The following is a 21,967-nucleotide window of genomic DNA, read 5'->3' as shown; positions in this document are numbered from 1 at the left end:
AGATGTCAGAGTGACGGAGCTGCTATTGTAAAGTGTTACCCACTACGGTATTGTTTAAAGTGCTGCCAAGAGCACAATCTTCCTGTAGTTGTGTCACGCAGAGTCGGAAATGGGTTGTTCAACTTCTTCCTACAATAACAAGCAATCAGCACTGCTGTATACTGTTGATCACACATATAACTCCAGTGTTATCTCAGGTGTGAATTAGTGTGTTTGGATTGAAGGATCACTTCATGTTGTTGAGTCATTGTGTATTTTGTCTGTGTGCAAGTCAAACATTCTTCCCCACTTATTTAATATTGTGTGGTCTTAAACCTGTATTTTGATCTTAAAGGTCCCATATGATGCTTTTTCTGGTTTTATATGCTCTTTAGTGTGTTTTCATAGTGTCCTGTGCATGTTTAGGCACATCTATGTGCAAAAAGTCTGCGGAAACGCGGCTTCTCCTACGTCCTCCTGTTAGCTGTAGCATTAGCTGCATGTAACGCTCGGTTCTAGCCCCCCTCGATAAAAATTTGTCAGTCCGACGTCATTGTCAGTGTGAGATCACTGATCTAAGTCCATTGTCTCGTTAAGTTAACGGGCGTGCAACATGAGCCCTGCAGCTCATGTTGCACGCCCGTTAACTTCTGTAGCATGCCCACGATATGCCGTAGCCTGCGGTAGCACAGTAGTGCTAAGGTGCTAATGTTTATGCTCCCCTCGGACGGAGCCAGTGGCTGCATTCCCAATATGGTAAAAGAGGCGGGACATTTCCTAGAACCGTGCTGATTGACTGACCAATTACGACAGAGCGGATCAGCAGACCAATCAGAGCAGACTTGGCCCACGTGGGGCTCTGCACTGGGGGCTCAGCAGAGCGTAGCTGACGGACTCAGAGCGGAGAGGGAGCAAGGAGGAGCAGTACATGAAAACAGACACTTTTTTCGGACTTTAGCTATTGTGAACATACAAAAGTAGGAACATAGAATAAATATACGAACCCCAAAAATTGCATAATATGGGCTCTTTAAACATTTTAGGCTGAATCAAAAATAATCAATGGAAAATGCAGTTGATTTAGAGTGAGTTACAGCTGTGCCTCAGGCTGAGCTGAAGCTTTAGTATCAGTCTCCTGTGCAGGCTCTTGATTAGATGGAGCTCCCCAAACCTTCAGCGAGGTAATCTCGCTATCAATTCTGTTATGAATTGGCGCTATACAAATAAAGATTGATTGATTGATTGACAGCTTCAATTTTTTCTGCCTCAAAATTGAGACAAAGTCTTTTGAAATACTTTGAGACATCACATAACCTTAAAGACTAGTGTTTAGTAGTCTCTGTCACTGCCAGAACAGTATTGTACATTCAATATTATTATATGTAATCTTTTTCTACTGAGTTCAGAGATTTATGTGAAAATCTCTACTCTATATGTTATTGATGCATACATGTCTTACTGTACGTTTGCTTTATTCTTGGTAGTAGGCCTGGGCGATAAAACGATAACGATAATAATCACGATATATCTTTTCTGAGAACCGTGCACTGTGTTTCTGATTGTGTGATGTTCCTCTGTTCAAGTGTAGTTTGTCAAGTTTCCTGTGGCATATATATTACATTTAAAGTGCTGCCTTTACACAAATAAACAAAATAACATGGCTTCTTCGATTTATTTGTTGTTTAAATATATAAAACCGGAAAATAGTCTTGTACTGTTTAGTGTCCGATGGCTGCCTGTTTAACCCTCTACCTGTGAGCCTCTGTAAAATGTAAACTCATTATTTAAGCTCATAGTTTACAAGCCAAAGCTAGGTATCTGCTCTAGCAGAAGAAGGGCAGAGAAAGGAATAAAGCTTGATACAGTTCGCGATGACAACAATGTGCTGGGCTCCTGATGCAGATTTTCTTCACTTGTAGTGGCATTGTACATTCATGTATGTACAGGGGTAGTGGCTTTGGCATCAATCCTGAGAGATATTTCTAACATCAAGCTAAGTCCAACTGTTTTTTAAAAGTTGGCTACCCAGGATTTTTTGGGGGAAATTTACTTGAACATTTTTTAACCAAATATCTTGATTTCAAATCCAGTCTGGGACTTTCATATGTCATCCCATCTTCTCTTAGCTCATATGAAATATTTGACAATAACGGTCACTCCATCTGGTTGTACACCTAATTATACATTTTGGTAGAAATAATCACAAGTAAAAGTTGTTCTAATTGATTTACTGTGTGGACTGCTACAATACACTTAGGTAACCTGTAAGTTCCATTCATTTATGTATTTATTTATTAGACACAGTTCTGCCATTGGTATTATGAATATCTAGATTTGCTAGTTCTGGTTTCTCATTTGGTGACTGGTTCGTCTATTGAATTGTTGTTACAGACAGGTGAATGTAATTGTCTGAGTGCTGCTATGACTGTTTGTTTCCTTCATATTGTCTTGGCTTCTTTTAATGAATCTGTAGGCTGTGAAACTGATTTGCCCTTCTGGGATTAATAATTTGTCTGAATCTGAATCTGAAAAGCAATTTATGGTATTTAGTGATTTGGGGTTCTAAAATTCTAATGCCACTTTCTTTATATGTACTTGTAAATTGTAATGAGAGTTTATGATTGAGCAAGAAGTGATGGTTACAAAAGTGCGAAATAAATAAAAATGACAACAAGTGATCACATGCATGCCTTTGTTTGTATGTGTCTGGAAAGTATGGTGTATCCCTTTACACGTCCCTCCATGCCACGGCTCTGTGTGGTAGACCTGACACATCAATTATAGATAGGCTGTGATGCACACTTTGCCTGAGTGCGTTCCCAAGTGGGGCCATTAAACATATTCTAAGCTATGCTTACTGAAACATAAATTAAATGCTGTAGCATTCCCTGAACATCTTGAAACCGTTCTTAATTGTTTCTGTCTTTTCACAATCATATTAATGGAGCGTTATGGGGAGTGTAATGGCTCTGTTTCTTGTCATGGTTCTACCTCAAATTACCTCAGTAGAAAAATGTAAGAAACCTCTGGCAGAGCCTGGAATCAGATGCAGCCAAAATAATTGATTGTTGACAAAAAACATCCAAATCATGAAATGATAACAGTTAGTTGGAGAGAAAGTCGGGGCTAAAAGGAAAGTTATCAGAATCAGATTCAGAATCCGCTTTATTGGCCGTGTATGCTTAGACACACAAGGAATTTTTCTTCGGTAACTGTCTCAATGTACAAAAGAATAACATTAAATATAGACATAATATTAGCAAAAAAGACTAATATAAAGCTTAATAAGATAATAGTGCAGTTGTGAGTAGTGCAAAAATCCCGAGATTAAATATATGCTAATATGTTGAGGATTAATTTATTTGAGGTAGAGTTCTTACAGTATGTAGGCATACAGAAGCAGTATGCATAGATTGATGAGGATAATATTACAGTAAAAGGAAAGTTATCTGAAAACCTCTAGGAGGAGGCCATGCAGACCCAGAATACACTGGAGGGATCATATAGCCCTTCTGTCCTGGGAAAGCCCTGGGATCTCACAGGAGGAGCTAGAAAACGTTGCTGGGGAGAGAGAGACGCCTGGGGCAACTTGCTTTGCTTGCTGTCACCGCGACCCAGCCCCGGATAATTGGAAGAAAATAAATGGATGGATAGTTTGATGAAGCCTCAGCTGAGTGAAGGAGAGATGGGTCCTCCTGACTTTGGTCCTCCTGGTATGTAACAATGAAAGATAATAATAGGGGCTATCTTCACTGTTCAAATACCAAAAAAACAAAATGTATTCGGCATTTGTAGAGATATTAATGTCTTCAACCAAGTTGCTAAATGATCAGCAAGATAAGTTAAATTCAACACTGTTAAGTGAGTTTTGAGCTGGGCAAAATAGAATCATGGGAGGACACATCCTTATTAACATATTTGCCACCAGTAAAGATGTAGAAAGAGCGTCTATTTATTTTTTTAAATTTGATTTCTTTCAGTTACATTTATGTTGTTCTCTTTTTCAGTCTTTCAGGCCAGTCTCAGTTGTCCTCTCCCCCGCATTGTTAGGCTAACAGCTTTGACTTTTCCTCAACTGAAGATGAATTTACATGTATCAAAATAATAAAGTAGTTTGCTTTTCTGATAGCCAATACGTTCTAATCTGTCTCATCCAAGATTGTTAAATTCCTAATCTGTGTCATGAACTTTAAAACACATGCTTGACATGACATGCTCAGAAGGCTTCAGGCTGGACTCTAACCCGCAGGGCTGCCCGCTTGGAGGGCTATTGGCTTCATACATGGGGCGTGACAAAACCCATCAAGAACTTTTGAGGTCATAGTTAGGTGCACAGGAAATTATTTTGTCCTCCTACAGACCCCAACCTTGTGTCTATCGCATGTCACAAACCTTTATGTGTGTTGCCAGTCTGCAACAGCACCACCATATACTTGCACATTGAATCTGCAACTTTGTAATATTAGTGTCCCAGTGTGGGATTTTACCAAACAGCAACCTCAGCTGTTGAAAAACGAGGCCAATGTGTAAGTAGTCCAGAGTTTTAAACTTCCCTATGGTACTAGTAAAATCAAACAATATGGAAACCTGTTTTGACACTATGGCAACTCAAATAGAATCCCTAAGGACCCAATATTGACCCAGTATTGTCTTTGTTTTTTATAACCAAAAATGACAGCCAAACTCCTGCACAATGTCTCGATTGCACATTAAGGTGCCAAAATATTGCCAACTTATTTGTGAAATTTAGACAGTGCTCTTTCTGTCTTTGACTTGCAAAAAATAATAATAACGGAAGATCTTAAGGTTGTCTAGCATTAGTTCTTTACAATTAAGTTAAATTCATCATCAAACAACAGATTGTATTGTTTTTGAAAATGTGGTATTGTAAAGCATCAAAGTATCTAAAATCTTGACAACCTTACCCAAAACAAATTCGATTGAGCATAACGTGACGTTCTGTGCCGTCACAAGTTGTTTTATTATTAGTCCTTTTCTTCTACTGTTCCCTTTTTATGGATAATGTCATAGGGGGAGAGGCAGTGTTGTGTCTGTTTAGCTTATCATCTGTGCTCCCTCTCTTGCCCTGCTAAAGCCCCCAGCCCCCCTTCCCTCCCTCCCTTCCTTCTTTTTAATTTGGTTTGTCTCTCTACTGTTCACCCAATGTGATAAACTACTCCGTCAGACATTTTTCTGCTTCCTCTGCCACGGCTCTGTCATATGTCTCTCCCTTCTTTTTCTCTTTTGCACCGTACCATTAATCTACATTTCCTCTGCGTCTTTTCAAGTCCTTTTCAAATGAGGCCATTGATTAGCCACAAATAGACCTTTTACTCTCTCACTCAGCATTCTGCTAAATAGCCTTTTCACCCCCAGCTTCAATTATGTAGACTTTAAGTGACAATATACTTTTATAAAGACATAGTTGACTAATAATGAATAATTTATGGCTGTATTTTGTAACTATATTTCAGTGAATAGTCTATATACAATATGGCCTCAGGTAAACTGAACACACACACGTACAGACATGCACACCATGGCTTAAGGTCACAGCCTGTATTGTATTCAGTGTTGCTGTGCAGAAGCTCCTTTTGCCCTTTAGCTGATCGCTATCTTCTCATTTGGTTCATTTTACATGTTATAAAAGGCTTTCTCAGATAAACAATTGAAACACACACACACAGACACACACACACACACACACACTCACACACACACACAAACAGACACAGACAAAAGATAGTGATCAGACAAAAACCAGAGGATCTCAGTCTTTGCAAGAAGTCAATACTAAGCAGTTTGCTATAGCAACTGCTCTCCATCTTAGCCCGTGAAACTGCCCCTTTGGACCCTTATAACATTTAGTTGTGTTACTCTCACACATATGTACACACATATCAATACACCCTCTAATAATGGCAACCCAGAGTAGATCCATTTTTCAAAGAAGCCTTAATTGCAAGCAGAAATGACAAGAATAGCTCCTGTCATCAAGATGTGATGTTCTTTTTGATAACGGGACGTGCTCAGAGAACTTCTATTTCAAGCACACTTGAAAAAACAAAGGGAAGTTGTACAGAAGGAGTAGTCTTGAATATCTATGCTTAGCTACATCTTGATACCTCTGGATATTACTTGAAAATAATTCTTCTGCATTTCTCTCAGGGACCTGTGAGGACACATACCCTTTCAACAGATGAGGCCCAGTTTTTTTATGTGGATACCAGCAGGGAGACATTTTAATGAAGTAATATGCATTGGCCCAATTAGCCTCTGCACTGCAGTAATTATCATATGCTCACACACATTTATGCGCTGGAAATCAGGACATCCCATAGCGTAGTTCTGACAACCCAAAGGATTGTTGGGACTTATTTTTAAGCTGGAGGAGGTCAAATGTTTCCGATTTGTTCTCTCTGCACATTTAATTAGCTGGAGTTGGTTTGCATGAAGAATGTGATGTGACACATGAGCGGTCTGATATCTAATTCCTCATCCTCTACATCTTTCCTCCAGGGATGTGGGGGAGGGGACTGTACGTTGTTAGAAAGCAAAATACAATGTTTTTCAAACATAAGATCATCATATTCAACTTTTTCTTTTTCAATTTGTTCAAATGGCAATTAAGCTATTTCTTACTTAAGCTGTACTTTTTATTCATCATTCAAATAATGTTTTGAGGTTGGAGAAAGTATATGTTGATGGGGGAAGTGGCACAGATGAAAAAGAGCCAACTAGCAGCCACTATGTCATTAGAAGCAGGCTACAGACACAAAACTACTCAACTAAACTAGTAATAACTCTAGTAAGTAAAGAATGGGGTAAATAAAGCGACACAAAACCAGTCTTAAACTTTTTTTCCCCTTTTTTTAATGATATGTTGTAAAATGTTCTGTGCTTGACTCATGGTTGCGGCAAACGAGTCTGGATCTGCTTGAGGTTTCTGCCTGTTAAAAGGCTGTTTTTTCTTGCCACTGTTCCTTTTCTAAATGTTGCCAAGTGCTCACTTAAAGGAGCAATATGTAACTCTGACAACATAGAGTTTAAAATGGGTAATGTAGTCCAATTACAAAACATTGAAGAGAGCTGACTCCGGCCCCCTCCTCCCTAGAGCCGATGTGCACACAGGTTGCCAGGTCGCAGACACTGAAGCTTCAGTGTTTAGCCAGCTCTGCATCGGTCTAGAAACCTTTTTACGTTCTAACCTCTCTCCATTTTTCAAAAACATCTCCAATATTTATCCCAATGTTACCCAGTTCTGGTCGTGGAGCTTATTAGAAAGAGGCCAAGGCTTTTTAGGGCGGGTAGAATCAGTTGTGATCCAGTTCGCTTGCCCGCTTCCATCGCTGTTACACCTGTTGGTTTGCACGCTGCCTTGCAAACCAAGGGGGGCAAAACAGTCGTGTGGGGTGCCTTAAAAACCGCCTACTTCTCTGGTCAAAACAAATACAGACCAATCTGGAACGACATACTGGCTGCTGCATTGTTTTCAGACAAACCAGCACTTCAACACAGCATGTTTCCTTAAAGTCCAATCATTAAAAAAGCATAATAATGTGGTTGTGTTTTCAATAATATTCTGGATTTAGTTTCACCAAAATATTTAAGCATTGATTGTGCCATATACCGTGACCTGTGATAAAAGTGTCTACTTTTAAAGAATAAAGGATTAAAAAGGGTTAGGTGAAAAAAATGCTCCCTCCATATATACAGTCATCGGAGGGGATCGTGGAAAGGAAAGTAAGTGTGAGTCACAGCAAACATGAGAAGATGGAGTCAGGCAGCCAACAACTGGCTGACTGGCCTTTGGCATCTCACACTTTAATTAAAATAGATTGGAGATGGAGTGAAAGAAGGAGAAAGAGGAGGAGACTGTTACCTTGGAAACCAAGTTTGGTTGGATTGAGGTATTGAGTCATCTTAAACGAGAAGAGGATTGTACAGAAGCCATGGTCTACATTTACTTTAGTTTCAAACAGTTACATCTTTTTTATTTACTTGGCCTCATATTCCGATTTATGCTGACTTTTTAACTTATCACATAATATATTAAGGCAATTATTAAAATATTTTTGATTAGTTTTTTTAATATAATTTACAAGAAAAAAATACTTTATGACTGTGCATCTATGGGACAGCATGCATGTTCACATTCTCATTCACCTGTAAATATTACAGGTGATACATTCATAGATCTGTGTAGCAGTATGTGCATCTTTGTGTACGTCTAAGCATCTGATATCAGACGAGAGAAAGGATGCTCTGTCTAACTCTTAACATGCCAGCTGATGCAGACAACGGTGTTGCTTGGATGAATCTCCTCTGCCCCCTGTAGTGCCTGGGAGGGAGGCTGGGAGGGTTCATCACTCACTCAGGATGGGGGTGATTACTTGGCTACTGTATTCTGAGTCCTTTTTCTAAATATAGAAATGCTGTTGCGCTGGGGAAGGGACAGGCTGCCGTGAGAATGGATGATGATGGCCATGTGGGCATCATTGGCTTAGCAGCAGCATGGCAGCTTTTTTGCATAAATGCACACAACACTGCTTTTAACTCACACAGAATGACATTTGTTTGACCCCACAGACGCATACAACACAACAGCAAAAATGTATCTATAAGGGCTTTCACACTTGCAGAAAACTACTGATTTTTTTTTCTCACTCAGACTTTACCCAGAGTTTTTCCAACCAGCCCCCTAATATTTTTTCCGCCGAGTGACCTGATGTGAGAACACAGCAGAATACTTTTACGGAAAATTCACCTCGAGGGAGTGGGACCCCCCAGGACCGACGCGCGGTGCATAGGCAGTCTGCACGCTACGATCTCCGTGCGCGCAATTAAACAGCTGCATTATGTTTTATGTTCTCAACTATGATCTTACCCGTACTTTTGTTGATATTGTGATTATGTCAAACTACACCTAGCAGTGAAATCACGGCAAATATTCTCATTATAGCGTCGTTTAGAGGACTCTGTTGCTTTGTCCGCCACTTCTGAGTCTTTCTTTTTACGTCATGTCTTGCCCCCCCCCCCCCCCCCCCCCCTCAGGAGAATTTAAGTTGCAGCCCTCCTGAAATGATCTAAATATTTTCAGGACGGTATATGTGAAAACAGCTTAATTCGGGTCCAGCGGTAAAGTTAGAAAGTTGGGCAGGCAGCATCCTAGCATAAAGCCAATAACTGTAATGTATCTTTTTGTTGTGTTTGTAAAATTAACAGTCAGATGTAAGTGGTTTCCATGGCATCCTAGCAATCAAGCCTTTTATAAAATGGCAGTATAGATGTTGTTTCATCTAAAGTGGATTGGAAAAGCAATGGACTCAGTCAGGATCATTCATCTTCTTCTGCTTCAAGCTGCAAAGGATTACACAAAACCGTTAAAATCTACAATCATCGCACTGCCTGTGGGAAAGCTTCGCTCAATGACACTTCAAACAAACAGAAGTGCTGCTCTCAATGCATCCCAGAGCTTACTTTGCTGTACAATCAGTGTCATACAAGCTTGCACAGAAACTGGAAAGTCACCCACTTATCAGTAAAATCCATGATTGTAACTGACTCGTCTTCTTGAAGTGTTTAGGTTGGCTTATTATCATGAAGACACCATTACTCGGTAAGACAGGACTTGGTAAATGGACTTTGACTTGTTTAGCTCTTCTTCATATCGCTTTTACACTACATGTCACATTCACATTCACATACTGATTGCAGAGGCTGTTGTGTTAAGTGCCCATCCGTCAGACACTACTGTGCCGTTCACAAGTGGCCAATTTGAAATGTACATAACCACAACTTATAACAAGTAGGGGTTATATTAAGAAAATGAAGGGTAAGAAAGTTATTGTAAAAATTGTAAAAACAATAATATGTGAAGTAACATCTTAAAAACTTAAAAAATGCCATGGTCACCAGGGAAAATTACAATGAGCTGGATTTTTGGGTCCTGTGACACATGGCAGCTAGACTGACTTGGAAATAAGCCATATTGGGCTCTGAATTTAAATATAAATAATTCACAATTGTTTTTAATGTAAAATTATTTGACTGACAGACTAAAAAAATGAGAAAACACATTTTTTTAAAATTCAAACATTCTTTTTTAAACCCAACCTGTTGCTGTCTCCCTTTCCATTTCTTATCTTTTCTAATGTGCGTCATAGTTCAAGCTACTCACCTCCTCAATTTTATTTGACTTTGAGTGTCTCTTTTTTCCCCTTGCATTTATTGCTCAAGCACATTTAAAAAAATGAACAGTGTTAACAACAGAAAACTATAAAGCCTGCTTGAAAAGTGCATGACAATGAGTGCTAATTTGTTAACACGACTGACTTTCCATTTTCTGGTTTTTACCAACACACAGTTCAAAAGAATGATGGAATACAAAGTATGGAAATCCAATGTAAAACAATGGAGTGTCCATGGTAATCTAAATACCAGTTAACACAAACAGATCATTAACAGCTCTCCAAAGACATTCTCCCTCAACCCCATTGACCTCAATAAGGTAGGGAGCAACTGTGTGTTTGGTGTGCACAGCTAAACCGAGCATCTACCTGTTTGCTGTGTCTGTTGATATGTGTGTGACAGGCATTCAGTCCTGATTGGATTGGACTGTGATACAGCAAGTGAGATAGTGGTTTTTGGCAGACGGCTCTTAGGGAGAAAAATAAGCAGTATATCAGTGATGGGGTGTGGTGTACTCCAAGTTGTGTGTGTATGTATGTTAATGAACAAACATGCAGAGCAGGTGGTCATTCTGATTATTGTTGATGTAACAGTTAATTAGCTTAATCTGATGTATGAAAAATGCAGCATAGTTATGCCGGACATCACACGACCATCATCAGACCTCTAATCCATTCTCTCTTTAACTCATCATTTCCTTTTTTTGTGTGTAGTTATTTTCGAACCTCCTTACCTCCCACTTTTTTTCAAAACAACATCTTACAATGTTTCTGAGTTATATATTCTCCACTGGCTCCCTGTCCCTTATCGTATACCAATTCAAAATCCTTCTCCTCACACATAAAGCCCTTAACCACCAGGCCCCCTCCTACCTCACGGTTCTCCCTCACACTCCTGCACGCAGCCTCCGTTCCTCAAAAGCCAACCTCCTATCTCCCCCTCTTAGAACCAAGCACCGAACCTGGGGGGACAGAGACCTTCTCCATAGCTGCCCCCTCCCTCTGGAACTCACTCCCCACACACATTCAACACTGCACCGACCCTCCTACTTTCAAATCACTTATCAAAACTCACCTCTTTAAACAAGCTTTTAATGTATGATTGTGATGTATTTTCTGTTTTCTGTAGTTTTACCTTTATGTTGTTATCTTTATTGTTGTTATCTTTATGATTTGTTTGTAATACTGCGATGTCCGTTAGTCTGTCCTTCTGTGCTATTCTTTATGTTTTAACCATTGTAAAGTGTCTTTGAGTTTTTAAAAGCGCTTATAAATAAAATGCATTATTATTATTATTATTATTATTATATTCAACTATATTTCATTTGCAAAGGGACTCTTAGGGAGTATTATATTTCAAGAAGAAATGTAGCTGTCTTTGAATCCAAAACCCATCACTAGTGCACATTGATGAAGGGACAGGACATGATCGATGCTGATGAGGATTGTAAAAGCATCTATCAACTGCCAAATGCAGGTGTTCAGCACAGTGTTTGTTGACTAGCCTAGGTGCTACCCCGACACTGGCCCACGACACAATATCTATCGCTGACCAGCATGTAAAAACCAATGCCCTGAAGGGTGGCTGGTGCCTATACATTGGATAGGTAGAACCAAGTGAACATAGACATTGATGACCAGTTGCTATGAACAGATTCCTGCCAGAGATGCTTCTGTCCACAGTGCCCAGGAAATTGCAATTCCATTGGTACAATGTGTTTGTACTTCAGGCGCTCCCGCCCCCTGTAGGATAACTCCTGTGACACAGTGAAACAGTCAAGTCTTTGACAGTGGTCTACCCAGACACTTCTTCACGAGGCACACAAGGAGTTGGAAAGTCTCCCTGTGGGCCTATGCGGCTCAGACATACACCTCTAGCACTCTAACAGGGCATAGTGGGGGTCCTATCCACCTCTGTTCTCTCTCCTCTTGTCTGTAACACCTTCATATGCTGCTGATCTGTAGCCCTAGTAAGAGTTTTGTTTCAAGGCGCGATATTTATGTCTCTGTGACGTATGTCCTTCAGTCTGAATGTCGTGGAGGCATAACTGGGGGGCAAAGTGATTCCCCCTCCCCCCCACCCCCTTTGTACTGCCCTCCTTAATTGGTAACAGAGATGTTACAGAGACAAGACAGTCTGCAGAGCCAGCTGGGGTGCACAGCACTGTGTTTGTGCATGTCTGACTGTGTGTGTATGTGGAACTCCCACTGTGCCGTGCTTGTACAATGCCAAAACGCCATGTGAATTCACAGACAGGGACAAGAATAGTACTCCATCGCAGAATCAAACAGGTAAGGTGTTGAATGATGGGAACATAGGCAATGTTCAGCTTGTCTTGATGGCCTTTGCACCGTTTGGCAGCAGCGCAAGGTACTTGCTTAGCAGTGACCCCTTGTTTGAACATGGCTTATAGGACCACATGCAGCTGTATCTGACGAGCTTTGGCCAATCGGCTGCAGCCTGGACTAAGACAACCCTGAATGGCGCCTCACTTAATCACGGACATGGTGCGTCTCAATGTGCCCCTTCTGTCCCAGCATGCCACACACCTGTAGCCCAGCATTTCCTGTGTTTATGGGTGTACTCTGACCAGAAACACAATGTGGTTTAGAGTCAAACACACTGGGCTCAACCAGCGTTGCACTCAAAGAGGAAGCCAACAGAGTCTCAGTAGCTCTGTTCATTCCATTAAATATTTTGGCTTTCACAACAAGAGCTTCACCTGGGCACGCAAGTGGGTTTTACTATGTAATACGCCTCAGGTGGGCTTGATATCTGCCCACCACTTCTTTCCCTTCACCTGACAGGCTGCTTCCATTGAATACTCTAGCTTCCACAATGGAGCGGCACCAGAGCCAACTAGAGGTTCTGTCCATCCAACATGTTCATGATATCTGCTGCAACTTTAAGACCCCACAAAGAAGACAAGCATCAGCAATCTAGAGAGCAGGGAAATGTACAAGGAAGCGTTCAAATGTCTGTCTATTTCACTGGTGGATCCTTCAATAGCTTTAAAATAGCTTAGGGAACACACACACTCGTGCTTTTTTTAGGATACCTCGCTGTGCCAGAACTACTTGTACATGTATGTATAAACATGTTGAAGAACTCAATAAACTTTATTGCACTAGACTTTCAACATCCTTAGAGAATTCTTTGAGTATTTTTGAGACTCCACTATGTGAAGTAATCCAGATCCATCTTCTCTGCACTGACCTGGACTTCTATGATTCATCCCTCCCTGATTGTCAGTCCATGCACGCTCTCAAACCTTTGACTGGCAAAAATGTCCACATTTTATAATGATTAGGTCCTCACAAAGATGGATAATTTCTTGCTACACACACACAAATATAGATTACTCTAATACTTCATGTGCACATTAAGGCCATTAGAGGAAACATTATCTTGTAGCTTAGTGATTATAGCAGTTATATAACAGAGGAGCATTGGGGAAATTTCAACAATCAGTGCTTTACATCATAGGAGGGAAAGCAACCCAGACATGTACCATTAGAGATGATGTTCTTTACTGTACATTTTATTGACAAGATTCCTATTAAGAAAAGAAATTCACTGCTCTCTCAAACCCACAGCGGAGAGTAAACTGCACTTAAGCCCAATTAGTCTAAGTTACATGCAGACACTTCAGCAGATAACACCAGATGGTACATGTATTTTTTTTCACAGTTGAGGGAGGTGTTGATTGACTCCGTATTATGTTATCCAACTCATTTCTCTAAAGGACAATCATCCCTGAACACAGGGGCTTTTCTGCACTGCTACAGTTTCTGACATCAAAATTAGGAGATTTTGGTATGGGGCTCAAATAACAAAACTTATCTGGTCAAATAAAAAACCAGTGCTGCTTCTTTCCCACAAACAGCAATTTTGTGTGTTTTCGATTGAATAAAGAAATACTGCTGTTCCCTGTAGACCCTTTTCCTTATCAACAGAAAGTCTGTTTTCTGATAAATTTTCATGGGTAACTACAGATAATCGTAAAGACCCTGAGAGTTGCCATATTACACCCTAAAAAAGGTCATATGCTCCATCCTGAGCGTTTAGGGTTGATAGTAGATGAATGATAGACTGAAATAGAGAGCAACAAACAGTCTAACAGTATGAAACATGCATGATGGCATGATGCTCTGGTTTTTGTACTGTTAACACAGTAACAAGATATAACAAATATGAATGTATTATACCTTTAATTTGGTTAAATAGTTATAGAAATGGATTAAATGCAAATTTCAATTCATAATTTCTTTGCAAACTTTCAAATAATGTTAAGTGACAAGACCCATGGAAGAGTGTCTTATTTATAAAGCATGAGATCTTCATTCCTTTTGTTTGAAATTCTGTATTATGAATAACCCCTTGAGATGTTTCATCTCGTTTTCGATGGGGTCCTCGGGTACAGAAATGTACAATGCACAGACAGAAGTAAACAGGACATATGACAGCACAAGATAAGAAAGACAACAAAAAAAACAAAAAACAACAACAAAAGACTTTTAATGTCAAATGATGATAAGGCATACATAATCCGGGACACCTACTCAAGGCAGAACATAAGATGAGTGGATTGTCCACTCACAGGTCATAAGCAAAGATAGTGAAATATAAACAAAAACTTAATAATAATATTTTGGTGATGAGGCAGTGTTATCATGGACGGTTGCAAATGGTTCTGAAATAAGAAGACAAGGCATTTTCGAACAGTTGGAGAGATGAAATGGACCGAATATTAACTGGTAAACTATTCCAATCTGAGGGAGCTTTAAACACGAATGCTTTCTTGGCTGTTGCTTTTGAGACTGCTGGAACAACACTGACAAGAAAAAAAGGGATGTATTTTTCAGCTTTTCTCATCAAGACCCCATTTGTTTTCTCATTGTTTTCTTTTTTTTTCCTCACAGGGGAAATCAAAAACTTCAAAAGTGAAATCTTTGGATCAAAATGCCGTCTGCTGTGAGTCCCGTCCGCCTCTATTATTTCTAAAAGTGGCTTATGTTCCCCTTCTTCTGGACACTATTAACATTAAAATCATTGTTTTAAGTTGCAAGAATATAATAAATGTGTAACTTTTTGATCCAGTAGATGTCGCCCTTTAGCACCAGCATGAAACCAAAACCAAATGCTGCACATCCGCTCTCTTCCAGCGATGCGTTCACATGAAAGAGTCAGGCACAAGCGGCAGACAAAGTGGTCCTTTGCTTGTGCTGCAATTGCTTGTGGCCTGCATGTTGTGGCCTGTTGTGTAAGCAGGCTTGTGTTAGCGCTCTTTAGTCAGCTTGTAGCTTCACATTGCATGTAAACTGACATGGAATGATCTGAAACGCTTATGTGAAATTCAAATAAGTAGTCAGTATGTTAGTCTTCTTTACTCTAGTCCTTGACTAAAACAGATTTAATAAGAAAGGAGAGGATTTTTGTATAAGCCAGTCTCAAATCCATCTGAGACCTTGCATGTGAGCTTCATATCTAGCTCAGTTTACATGGTAGAACTGAGGAGTGGACTTGGACATGGTTGAACCAAACTATGGCTAAACTCTGCTCACATATTGCTCGAGGAGAAAATCAATCTATCAGATGATGCCCTGTGAAGCAGAAACATTTCTGCCAGACATCCACATACTATTTCCCCCTCCAACCATCCATCGGTCCTTCATCCCTTCAACACCTCTCATTGCCCACACTTCTATCCCCTCTATCTCTGAAGATCTGTCAGTGCTTAGCATCATGCGTCACCACGCTTTCAGTAAAGTGTTTCCTCTGGATATCTGTGCGAGCGTGTGTGTGTGTGTGTGTGTGTGTGTGTGTGTGTGTGTGTATACTTTTCACATGATACTTCTCTTGTAAGCTCTAAGAGCTTGCAGTCCCACATGTTCCTTCATACTTGTATGAATTAAGAAATGTATGAAATATGTATAAATAAACTTACTGGCTCTGAGATCCTTTCATCATCTCTGACTTTCATTCCTTTATCTTCTTTCTATCTCGTTACCTTCTCTTCTGTGTTTTGCTCCCTCCATTGTTTTCCCCTCTCCACCTTTTAACATCCTGAACAAGGTAACCATGGGAACAAAGTCAAAGTGTGTTTGTAACAAAATAGATTTTGTAAAGGCCAATCCATGGATCTTTTTGTTAACACGCACACACACACACGCACACACACGCACGCACACACACACACACACACACACACACCGACGCACATACACACACACACATGCATACACACTGCAACTTTTATGTTCGCATTTCTTCTTGCCTTAGGGACAGCCTTAATCTGTAGCTATGGATACCAACCAAGGGAGACAAGGTGCTCTTGTAGAAACTTTAAAGAACATAACTGACGAGGGCAATTCAGTGTTTTAAGGACATATTCTTGATGTTCAACTTTTTATTCCTGTTCAAATATAACATTCAGCTTGTTTATTTGTTTTACATATGTTTACTTATATTTACATGTATTGCTTGTTTCTCAGTTCTTTGAATGAAAGATTTTTGAGAATGCTCCGGTGTGCCTGATGCTCCGTGCATTTTTGATGTATTCTGTGACTTTAGTCACCTCCTGCCCTGCTGGAACAGAGGGCAAATTAAGCACTGGTGTTAGAGGTGTTTAAGTTTGATAAATGCAAGTGATATAGATGTTGAAAAACGATAGTAAGTAATAGTAATCATGTTTAATATAAAAGGAGTAGTTATACGCACATCATAGGTGCAGGGCAGTGCAAAATCAACAGAGCTCTTCTGTGGTCTAAAACAACCCTGTGTTAAAATTGTTAGATTGGATTTTTTTTTTATGAACAACATAAAGAAGACTCAGCTTGCCACACGGCTCAGTAACAGAAATTATTAATTGAATTTCCATTTCAATTTCAATTATAATTTCAATTTATTTAATAGAGACAATGCAATTTAACATAGTTTCAATACAAAGCATGACATTGATGTGCTGCATGTTTATATCTATTGCTAATTTCCAACTCGTGTCCCTAGTTTGACTAAAGTGGTTAAAGTTAAATGCTACGGACTCTTGATGTTTTAGAAAAAGACAGAGGGCATTGTAGTGGCAATCATGTCCAACTCGACAGAATTTACTATGAAAGGTCAGTACACAGTTCCAGCCTGTGGCTACCTCCATGAAAGTTGTATTATTGGAGATGGTTGTTTGATAAATGATGGGTAGAAGATGTCGTCCCCACAACCACCGCCTGACGCCCAGCCTCCACCATCGGACTCTGTCGTCCAAATCTCCGCCTGACGCCCAGCTCAGCGGCAAGGAGGTGTGGACAACAGTTTCTTCAGTTAAATGGTGATGATTTTATTATAGTTTCTGCAACAATCCACCTTTTACTGCAGTTTCAGTAAAATGTGTTTCTGCGTCTGTAGTCACAGATTTTAACCCAGCACTTCCTGTAGCTGATTTCAGTCTCTATCCTGAACTGAACACACAAAGTATACCTCAGGCTGATGGGATCGATGTCATTATTGGACATGTTTCATAAGTTGAACTGATGATGTTTAAGAATAATAATAATAAAACAAATAGTCTTTAGCACTTTTCTAGACACTCAAAGACACTTTGACAAGGAATAACAACAAAGACAACGAGGAAAGTGCATTAAAGAAATAATGTAAAGGGAGGAGGATGAGTGTTAGTGGTTGTAGGCAGTGTTGAAGAGGTGAGTTTTTAGGGATTTCTTGAAGGAAGTGTTTCTGTAAGAGAAGCTTGGGGAGCACCCAAGTAATTATGATTCATCCTGAGGGGACATTAAATATTAGCAAAAACATTCATGGGAATTCCATCCAATAGTGGTCGACACATTACACTCAAAATCACCGATCTCAACCTTAAGTTTTAATAAGAGGGCATGAACACCAAAACAGTGTGAGTAATTGTATTGTAATTCTGAAAATGATTATTGTTTTATGTTTACCTGGAATTTTGAGTGTCACAACATGCCCCAAAAAAAAAACACATGAAACTTGGCTGTGCATCAGATCAGGTGTCTCAGACATTGGCATTGGAAATTTGCTCAATAGTGCCCTTTAGCATTTAGGTATAGGGGGCGCTGATTATAAAGCAGTCAAGTGGTTATATGAAACCAGCTACTGTTTGGATATAATCACTATTATCTATAAGATCAGTCCTAGCCTACTTGCCCAATCCCTCCCAAATTTGATTAATCCTCAAACCTCCACCATGCTTCAATACGAAACCCTTCAGTTTACTCCTAAAGCTGTTGCCATGGCTAGCCAGTTTTTGCCATTTGTATGTGTTATATATACACTCTTCCCAGAGGGTTTACCTGATCCCCTTCAAATGTAGTTTACAGCTGAAAAGGACCTGGGTGAAGAAAGCTTGTTTGGTTCATTACATAAACTGAAAGGTCGTGGCTGTGGCAGAGAGTCAAAGACTGACGCGTCGCCATACCACAGGGAGTTGCTGGAACTCAAAGATGAATGGGCCACACAGATTCAAACTTAACATGCATGCTCAAATTTCATTCAGTTAACAGAATTTACACTGCGGGCTCTCGCTTGATGTTGTGTCCAAAAAAACATGACGATACAGAGCCATTTTGACCTTTCTGTGTCCGCAGCAGAAGCAACACAACCTAGCAGAAGACTTCCGGTGCCTGCACAACAGCCCAACATGCACAAAGGTGCAAGAGCCTATTGCTGCTTGCAGCTTTAATTCCACATTAAAATCTTTGAAGAACCTTCACAAAAATGAACATTTAAAATGTTTAAAACCCAGCAGTGTTTGAGAATACTGCGGACAAGAAGTATGCTTTGACAGATTGAAAACATGTTGTGGTCAAGTCCCCCGCTGTGGACTCCTTCTGAGTCTGACCAGCATCTTCTCCAAGACAGAGTGAGTCATCCTTCCTTTCCCTCAAAGTGTCACTCCACTTGGCAACTGAGCAGAAGGAAAAAACACGCTTGTTATCTGTGTCTCTGGGGCAAGTGTTGTTTCCTCTCCATCGTTCTCTCATCTGTTTAAACCCAGATCTTCATTCTTTTTCTGTAATTTTCTACTTTTGTGTTGTCTGTACTGACAAATGCCGACAACTCCCACAAGGCTGCCTCTCTTCTGTAGGTCACATCTGGCGATGTAAGACAGCTTATAATCAAGCATATGGTTTGTTATGTAATGTCCCACATTGGGTCATTGATGATACTCAGTGTGATGTATCCCTAATCTAAAAACAAATCCCCTTTTCACTCCAAAAAGGGTAATTAGTTTTCAACATCACTTTTTTTTTATTCAATTTTGCACATTCATGATTGTGGGTAAGAAAAATGATTTTGATTCAAAATTGTTTTTTGTCTTATCTTCACATGAATATCTTTTGACGTTTATCTACTAAGATACAGGGTGGTGGGTTGTTATGGTCATTTCTGTCCCCAGGCACTGTCTCAATTTGGCATTGTAAAGCACACAGCCATTCTCTTTCACTATTCTCTATTCATGCTGATGGGTATTGTCAGTTTATGGATACAGCTGGCAGCATAAGCATGTGGGTTCATTATGAACTATGCTTTGGCTTTGCAGAGTCCTGCAGCTGGCCATATCTTATCTATGTTCCTCTGCCCTCTTCTGTATGTGCCAGCAGCTTCAGCCCAATGGGTTGGAGCTTATAAAATCCACATGCATGTCAATCCATCAGCAGGGCATGTCCCTGTGGTGTTGTTAGCAATATGGCTCCGGATAGACCATCCCCGGATGATGGCACTTTGCTAGCTTTCATTACCCAGGCTCTGCTGGGAAGATCCAATTCAACTTGGAATGATAGAGAATATTAGGACATTTATCACAGATATTTGTAGGGAGAGTGTGGGTAGTAATGTGATTCTGCTCAATGTGTGAGGATTGAAAAAAACGGACTTAACTGGGAAAAGATGAGGAAAAATTTGGTCACATAAAAAATTGGGAACATGAAATATAAAGAAAGGATATTAAGACAACATTTTATGTGCTTTAAGATAACTTTTATGTGTGCATGTGAAGTTGTATAATCATCTCAAGTGAAACATGTCCAACATAATGTATTTCATCCCAAATAAAGACTGAATATGGTGAGTGAACACAAGTTGCTGAAGTCATTCATCATTCCAGTGCTGCCACGCCATGGCAAAGTGAAGGAGTGCACATAATGTCTTTTAGGTTTATCTTAAAAGTTTTATCACAGAAAAATAAATAGATCCTAAGCTATTTCTGTGAATGAGCAAAGGAAGTACCTGGATTCACATTTTTGTACAATATTTTGTAGCATTGCCTTTTTTAAGTGTAAATAAACTCATCGTAATTGGTTGCATATAAGGTTCAAACATTACTCTGTGTGCAAGCATCTAGTCGTAAATGTCACTGAAGTTCTATGGAGCTAAATCCTTATCCTCCAAAAACTCACCATCATTTCAGGGCAAATGTCAGTCAAGGACCAAATCTTTGTGGTTTTGTGTAACTAGCCTCCATGTGCAGGAGAGGGCAGTAAAACCAAGCTGGCTGCATTTTGAGGATGTGTTATCAAAAACTTGTGTCTTTACTTAAATGACCTGCACGATTGAAATGCTTTACATTAGCAACCAGGCTGACATTTAATTGAATGGATTTCTTCTCTTTTTACTTTCCAGTTATTGGGAAAAAAAAATAGAACTCCAGTTGCGTATATTAGTATATATAATAATCTAACTCCGATAGATTGGAGGGGGGAAAATAGTATAGAGCCAAAACACCCTTCTAACTAATGCACCGAAAATTATTAACTAAACCACTGCTGCCAAGCAGCTGACTCAAAACTAAATTGTCCAGGAGACCCTGAAACAATTCACGAAAGTAAAGGCTGCCAGGGAGGCCTTAAAACTCACACCTGGCTTTAATAAAGGCCAACCAGCCACAAACACACCTGACTCTGCACTTAGGTGATTCATTCACCAACCCCAGTGAGAAGCCAGAGAGTGTGTCCTTACACATTCAGAGCATCACTGTTTTATTTAACAACCATTTGTATATGTTTTGGGAGCGAGGGGACCAATTTCTGTAGTGTGAAATGTTGTTCCAGTTTTGCTTGATGTAGGACGGTTTTCCACTTTGCCTCTTTCTATTTTAAATAAGCCTGCAACATAGTAGTTGGTGGCATTCTGGATCTGGTTTTAATACTGTTTCCTCTTTGCATGATAGATTTTTAGCTCCCATTTGTGACAATGGATTTGGAAGTGCTCCTGAGCACAAACAGTGATGCCCACAACAGAATCGTTTCTAATGTTTTTAATGTAGGGCCAACTGAGAGCCTGAAGATCACAGCCACCCAACATTGTTTTTGGGCCTTGTGGCCTACATAGAGGGATTTATTTAGATTCTCTGAATCTTTTAATAATATCATGAACTGTAGACGATGACACCCCAAGAATGTTTGGCAAATTTATGTTAAAAAACATTCATCTTGTGATGTATTTTGCAGACTTCAACCGAGACAAGTAGTCCTTGCATCAAGCCTTGAATTGACATGGTGGTCTTTGTGCTATTAAAAGGCAAATATGGGATTTCAGAGTTTTGTAAATGATCACATTCTGTTTGTATTTACTTTATAAACAGGGCTCCAGCTTTATAGGAATGAGGTTGTATTTTTGCCTGAAAGAGCAAAGCCTATACATGGTCTTATAAACAGCTGGGGCCAATGTTTGTTCCCAGTCCAACTGTGTCTGTACCTTAAAGCACACTATCACCAACAGATGCTTCCCTCTGGAAAAAATGTGAAACACCAACCAAATTGCCACTAAT

This window comes from Labrus mixtus, chromosome 16 (genome assembly GCF_963584025.1).
Source record: "Labrus mixtus chromosome 16, fLabMix1.1, whole genome shotgun sequence".
In the NCBI taxonomy this organism is placed as follows: Eukaryota; Metazoa; Chordata; class Actinopteri; order Labriformes; family Labridae; genus Labrus; species Labrus mixtus.
Note: the sequence above shows the minus strand (reverse complement) of the source record.